Consider the following 7614-nt stretch of genomic DNA (forward strand, 5'->3'; position numbering starts at 1 on the left):
ATCCTCCTAATTCAAAAACACGTCCCTCCACCAGCCACACTCAGCAGCGTCACGGCGGGCAGGAAAAATACCGCCGTGCTTTCGCTTCTTTTTTCCTCTCATCCCTGAAACAAGCTCGCACATACAAACAAGCGCTCTAAAGTGCATTACACAAGTAAAACCACCAGCAGCTTTTGTGTGATGGTTCTGTGTTGCTGGAAAGATCCTATTTTGGCACGTACAGCTCAGCTCGTGTTCCTTCAGGTGTCTGATCCCCACGGCTGTGGTTTCTCTCCTCCACAGCTCAGTCCCTGCAGTGAGCCCACATCCCTCTGAGGCTCGCTCCTCAGGCTTGTGTGAGCATCCCTGTAATTCTATTTGTTTAAATGCAGGTCAAATATTAGCTAAGGCTGTGTAGAGGGGTTTATTACATCCCCCCTTCTAGGCAGAATCTTCTAAGTGTAATCTGCAGGCATAGCTGGCCGATGGTGATTTTTCATTTTTATGGGACGATGGGTTTGTTTTTTTTAAATGATTAAAGTACATAAAACAATCTAATGAGCAGATACACATTAAAAATATCTCTCTATTTCTTAACAGGTATAAACAATGAAAGGTGGTGGATGTGTAAAAATAACTCAGTTGTTTGGTGGTGGCTATGGCGGAGCTTCCAGCAGGTGGATGAGGGAAAGGTGAGGCAGGAGAAGGAGAGACCCGAGGCGGCCGCCGGTCCGAGTGTCAGGTGAACTGAACTTCAGGTAAGAAGTTATGAGCTGCAGTCTATCTGGGTCAGATATAAACCAAGTTTAGGTGGAGTTTATTTTCGTTGTGCTGACGTTTTACAGTCAGTTACAATAACTCGTACTGCGTACTAGCTAGCATGACGGAGATTCTATACAGCTGGGTGAGTGGTATGATGTTACTGATAGTGAACTTTATTTTAATCATAAGGTTAGTTAGTAGCTGCCAACCATCCCGTAAAAAACGTAATCGTCTGGTATTCAGAGAAAATATTACGCGTTTCGTGTTGAGGTGAAAAGGAACAGTTTGACCTGGACTTCAGCTACAATGAAAAAGACACAAAGCTGGAGTTATTCTGTCGCTACGCTGCACAGCGGCCTCTTCTTCTCTCATTCTCTCCCCTCTCTCTCCTGTTTCTACTTCAATCATGAAACTGATCAATGATCAGCTGATCGTCTCTCTTGTTTGTTTATCGCCACTTTGTGCCAGAAAGAGGAAACCAGCGGATGTCGCGCTAAACAACAGCAGCACGTTTAAGCTTGATCAGCTGTTGTTAGAATTTATTTAATATTAATTTCTAGTATCAGCTGATGTTTGCTGGAGCCACAGCTGTAAAGCTGCTGGTCATGTATGGTTTGGATATGTGGTGAGAGGGAAACATGAAGATGAAACCAGGAGATGTCCTTACTGAATCATCAGAGCTGAACAGGTGATGGAGAAACAGGTTTACCTTTTAGGTGACATGAATGAGTTGAAGGGAAGTTATGAACTGTTTCTGAGAGACAAATAACACCAGGATCCTTTTTTAGGTAGCTGACAGCTGGTAACTGTGCAGGGGCGGGTCTAGCAAAGTTTTGCCAGGGGGGCAGGTAGGGCATTAACAGGGAGAGGGGGGCACAAAGAAATACTTTTCTTTCTTATTCTCATTTAAAATGTCTCACTTTTAAAATAATTATCTGATGTGTGATGCCCATAGATATTATGGCCTGTTTTGTGTGGTGTAAATGGCACCTCATTTTGTCTATAGTGTGTCCTGGGATCTTGCTAGGCGCCGAGCGGGTCTCAGGTCTCTTATCCTCCTTGGAGGAAGCTATGTTGCTGATCTAATTCATTGTATATGCGATGTGAATTTGTTTGAGGCCACTGTATCTGTTATTGTGGGTTTATACTTTTTTTTTTTGGTGTACCCTTTAGGATTTTGTGTAATTCTTGGGGGGTGAATGTAACAGAGTCATAAATAACATTGTTATAATTACACAAAATGTGTTCTAAACCCCCAAACTGTTCCTTTTATACCTGACTTTTAGGACCTCCAAGCCTGTAGTTATGTTCATTATCAGTTAGAGCCCCTCCTCATTCTTTTCTTCTTCTTCTTTGGTGCAATCCTATAAATACAGTGTACCCCTTTTGCCTCTCCCCTTTTCTACAATTCCCCTGTGGGAGAGACACAACGCAGAATCACACCGGTTACATAAGGACATCTCCTGGTTTCATCTTCATGTTTCCCTCTCACCACATATCCAAACCGACATCATGACCAGCAGCTTTACAGCTGTGGCTCCAGCAAACATCAGCTGATACTAGAAATTAATATTAAATAAATTCTAACAACAGCTGATCAAGCTTAAACGTGCTGCTGTTGTTTAATGCGACCTCCGCTGGTTTCCTCTTTCTGGCGCAGAGAGAAAAGCCGATCAGCTGATCATTGATCAGTTTCATGATTGAATTAGCAACTTTCTAGCTGAAGTAGTGCGGGACAAATCGCGTTCCTTTTCACCTTAACTTTAAAGTTTGACCTCCTCGGCTGTAATTGGTCCAGCCCAGAGTTGATCATGACCAACTGGCCAATCCACCACCTGTTCATTTATACCGTTAAAAAAAGAAAAGGAAGAAAACCCCATTGGCCCATAAAAACGAAAAATCACGAGCGGCCCACCGGGCAAATGCCCGGTATGCCCGATGGCCAGTCCAGCCCTGAAATACAGTCATGACAATAAACGAATATGAGTTCAAGGACTTAACAACATTACTTCAGTTACACCAACATCTCTGATACATTAGCACTAAGGGAACACTGAATGACCTGGTGGTTTATGTCCATCTAAGATTACCACAAAGTAAAAGATCTCTCAGCAACATTATGCAACATTTTAGCCACACTATCGCCCCGATCAGATCAGTGAGCTGGGATTTTCTATTCTAAGCATGAGCTACTGTTACAGCAACAGACATTAATACTACTGGTGTCTCACACAACAACTCAATGTCCACTATGTGAAGCAGCCAACTGAGATAAACTGCTGGCATATTGGTTTTACATCTATACTGTCCAGCCTCTCCTGGTGGACACACAGCAGCATTGTTTAATCTCATTTGAGTCATTGTTGACCTTAGCCATGTTTTTAGTCTTCTGAGAGCACTGAAGCTTCTTTCAGCCTCAACTGAGGATACTGGGATGACTAAAAGCAGCCTGACAATTGTCATGATAATAAATACTAGTTAATCTATAGCATCAAACCATCAGTCACCTGTGAGCTCGCCTCTTCACCTCTGAGCTACAACATGGCAGAGCTGCCTCTGTCACCTGATGAATAACAGTGAGACACTCCACATACATGCAGTCACACATGAGCTTCAAATACAGTCACAAACCACCAGGTCATCCTCCAGTTTCACCTGTGACCTTGTGTCACCATCACTCCCTGAGCTTTGTGTTGGTTCTTCTGTCACCTGACAAACAGGACAAACATGACAATAAGAATAAAATGTGCAGCTGCTTCAGTGTTTCTGTCACTTTGTGCAGATCTTGACTCGTCAGTGATGTTTGCAGGCTGAGTGCATTTTTAAAACAATTTGTGCAAACTGCACTCCAAGGTGGGAAATTTGCAAAATCATGACGACCTCATGATATTTTGTCTCAAAGATTAACCCTATGAATACGTCAGTGCCATTAGGATGAAATTATTGTGTCACCAACATGTTAACGTTAGACATATAATTCTAACAGCCTCTGTAAACTAATATCCGGGCTGCTCGAGGCTGCAGTTTTCTCTGACAGCTTCAATCAAAATTAGAAACGCTGCTCTGAGACTGAGAGAACTAACAGTGCTGCCTGCTGTGCAGGTAGTTTCCAAATCAGGTTATTCATGGTTACATACAGTTTTAGACTGATGTGGGCCAAAGCCTAGCATAGCCTGTAAAGTTATTATGAAACATTATATGAGTGAACTTGGCTTGCAGGTTTCATTGAAAAACACTTTCTTATATTCAGCTTCTTCCTCTTTGCTGCCGTCCTCCTCTCCTCCTCGCAGCGCAGGCTTGCCGCTGTTAAAACTAAACAGAGCTCCCTGAAAGGCTCAGCCAATCATATTTGTCACATGACTAGGACTCCAGTAGAGGACGTGATTTAACTCTTTCTGCTCCGCTGGGTGAATGAGACGCTGACAGATCGTTTTTTTCTTTCTATTGGGTTGTTTTTCTTTACTGGAAGAGATCAAATTATTGATGGGGACATGTCCCTTCTGTCCATGCCAAATCTACGCCCTTGGATTATATAATATACCAACAAGACAGAGTGCATCACTGTCACAACAGTGTTTGTTTTCATTCAAAGAGTTTATGGCCTTTCCTATAATACCTGGTGGGCCGTCTCTATTCAAAATGCCCGGCCGATGTTTTGTCCCAGTCCATCCCTGTCTGCAGGCCAGGAATAACTGTGACGAGGCTGCAGAGCTGGAAAGCTTGTTTACAGCGTAAACATTTGCTTCTACTTTTCAAATTAGATTCTGGAGGAGCCTCTGGACTCTACGGTTGTGGAAGTGAAGCAGGCTTGGCTTCTTATTACTACATTACATAACTGCTCTTTTCTCACATGGGATCCATGAATTTCCTGTGAGAGTACACAGCATCTTCATTAGCTCAGGATGATATTTCACCTCTGACTGACATATTTCTGTCCAGACCTCTGCAATCAGTATCACTGCTGACATCTATGCAAGTCATCCTCACACAAAAGGAAAAACATCAGCACTTCTGAGGGAAGTATGCCCAACCCAGCATTCACAGAGTCAGTGGACTGAAGTGGCTGTAAATAGTACTGAACATCCCTGTAACGGTCACCTTGTAGAATCTTTGCAGACTTTTGCGATATGTCAAAGTCTCACACAATTATCAGCGAATAAAAATTAGTGAGTAAAGAGTTAATGCCTTTGTGGATTACCTAGCTTTCCACAGTGCCACCATGAGGCTGAAACAAAGTGACAGGCTTACAATCGACTAAAACTAAATGTGAAAAAGCATTTTAATTTGATTAATCAATAAAAAATAAAAACTAGACCTGTGGAAAAAAAAGAGCTGAAAATGGTAAAAATCTATCAGAACTTGCCTTGTGAGGCTACGATGGATGTATTTGAGACTGAATCACCGGCTTTTAAAGGGTTCTGTGTTTTATTACAAAAGCATGCACTGATTTTTCTCAATCTTGCCTTCTATATATGTCCTTCATACAATAATAATTAATAAAGACATTTCCAATAATCATTTCTTAACTGAAAATAACAAAGTCACTCTGGAGATTGAAACTAAACTGAATTTAAAGAAAAATAAAAACCAAACCAAACCAAACAAAAATGAAATCAAAATAATGAATAATTAAAAAATACAAAACTATAACAACTTTGGTGTCAACAAACACTGAAGTGCTTTGTGGCTGAGCGCTGTCCAGACTGACAGTGAGCCTTAATTAGTTACACCCTGCTAGTATCAGGTTGGACCCTTTCAGAATGATCTTAATCCTTCTTAGCACAGTTACAGTAACACCAAGAGTTCTGATGCGGCCCATCTGAGTCATTTAAATCACCTTTCATCCCCATGTGCTCAGTTTTGAACTTCAACTGGTTGCTTAGACCATGTCTAAACGATGTGATTTACTAATTAGATTTGTTTTTCATGAGTAGCTAAACAACTGCACCTAATAAAGTGTACCTAAAAATGATGTCAAGTCCATACCTGCTTCATGCCCTGGGGGACGGAGCTATGGCTCCCCACACTCGCTAGCACATCGTTACATGGAGAAACCTTTTGAATAAAAGTGTGCCGATCCACACAGGTGTGCACACGGGTGCTCACAGACACAAACTTCACCTTTCTTGGCTGCTACCTCAAAGCACATTGTGCGCTGTCGATCTTGCGTGCTGCACAATAACATTTAATATTTAGTAAATACTGTTATTTACTGTTAGCTAGTTTATTGTGATGGTGTTGTATTTATTATGTTGCTCTTTTTTGTTTGTTTTAATTTCTGTTTTCTTTCTTCTCTCGACAGGTGATCCAGGTGTTTTTTTTTCTCCCCCCCTTCTCACCATCTCTTTTCCCCTCTGTTTTTCTTTCTCTCCCTCTTTCATTCATTCTTTCTGTCTCCCTGTCCTGTCCCACATCATGTCTGTCCCGTCTGTAACAACTGAAAATAAAATGAAATAAATACATAATTATAATAAAGGTCAATCAACTGGACTAATATGGCAAGGCCATGATTATCCACTTGTTAAAGTAATCTGCTAGGCATCGTTCTTAGCCTTCAGACAACAATTCTGATGGCTAAAGATCCAAACTCTCCATGGAAGAGAAATATCTCTTCCTTCTCTCTCTTTAAGTCCCAACTCAAAACTCACTTGTTCAAAATAGCTTATCCCACATAACCTCTCCACTCTGCTATTTTAAATTTGTTTCATGTCTTATGCTTTTATGATTGTGTAAAATGCTTCCTTTTATGTTGCTTTTATTATTCCACTGTGTACAGTGTCCTTGAGTGTTCTGAAAGGCGCTTTCAAATAAACTGCATTGTTATTATTATTAATAATAATATTATTAAACAGGACAGGCAAAAAAAAGCCAAGTGAGCATTAGCAGGTAGCTACATATCTTATTATATGTTATGTTGTATTATATGTTGAACAGATGAAAAATCAGCTGTTCTCACTGAAGCTCAAGAGTCATTTTAACAACCAATGGTGCCCAAAGGCTTTGTGCTGACATGCAGTGTGTCCGTTTGCATAAACTTTGACTCTAACTCCAACTGTTCACATTCTACAAATGATGTCAAAATGTTCAAAATGATTTTTCTTAAACGAAATAAAATAAACAGTCTTTGGTTCCCTCGTCTTTCAAATTAACTTCTTTTGGGGGCACAAAACAGAAACATCATTGGTGCCCCCCAAAAAACATTTACAAAGAATATCAGGAAATAAAAAGAGCTCCGTGATGAATAGATGTTAATGCTGCACTGTGTTCAGATTAATGGACTGTTCACAGTGAATAAGCAGCAGGAGCCAGCAGACTGGCCCTAATGTCCAGAACAGCTGGCTCATAAAAGCTGGGAGGATGCAGGCGGCCGGGGCGGAAGCTTTCCTCTGCTCAGTAGCTTCCTGTTTTCAGGCACATGGCCCAAATGAAAGGAAACTGGCTGACCTCTTAAGATCAGCTCCGAACTTACGGTCCAACAAACCCCGAGTGCTTAGAGATGATCTGTAGTCACCGCTGAACCTAAACAGCCTTTCTACAGGACACATCCATTGAAAGATGGGTTGATGTGGTGACATCTCAACACCCACGGTGCTAATAACTGCTGGTCACTCAATGCAGGCATGAGAAAGGCAAAAGAAGAGATGGCTCGCCATCTAGTGGTTAAATAAGTAAACATATTCTATAGGGCTTTGGAGTTGACGTCACGCCGCAATGCATTGTGGGAGCGCGGTGCCATCTTGGACCACGAATCAAAACAAACAGGCTGGCTGTGTCCCAATTCAGGGTCTGCACGCTTGAAGTACGCACACTACGCGTACTACGTACGGTGCGTACTATAAGTACGAGAAGTGCTGAAGTGAGAGGCTTGTGAAA

The sequence above is a fragment of the Haplochromis burtoni genome, unplaced genomic scaffold (assembly GCF_018398535.1).
Source record: "Haplochromis burtoni strain Fernald_Lab_line unplaced genomic scaffold, NCSU_Asbu1 Contig_618, whole genome shotgun sequence".
Lineage (NCBI taxonomy): Eukaryota > Metazoa > Chordata > Actinopteri > Cichliformes > Cichlidae > Haplochromis > Haplochromis burtoni.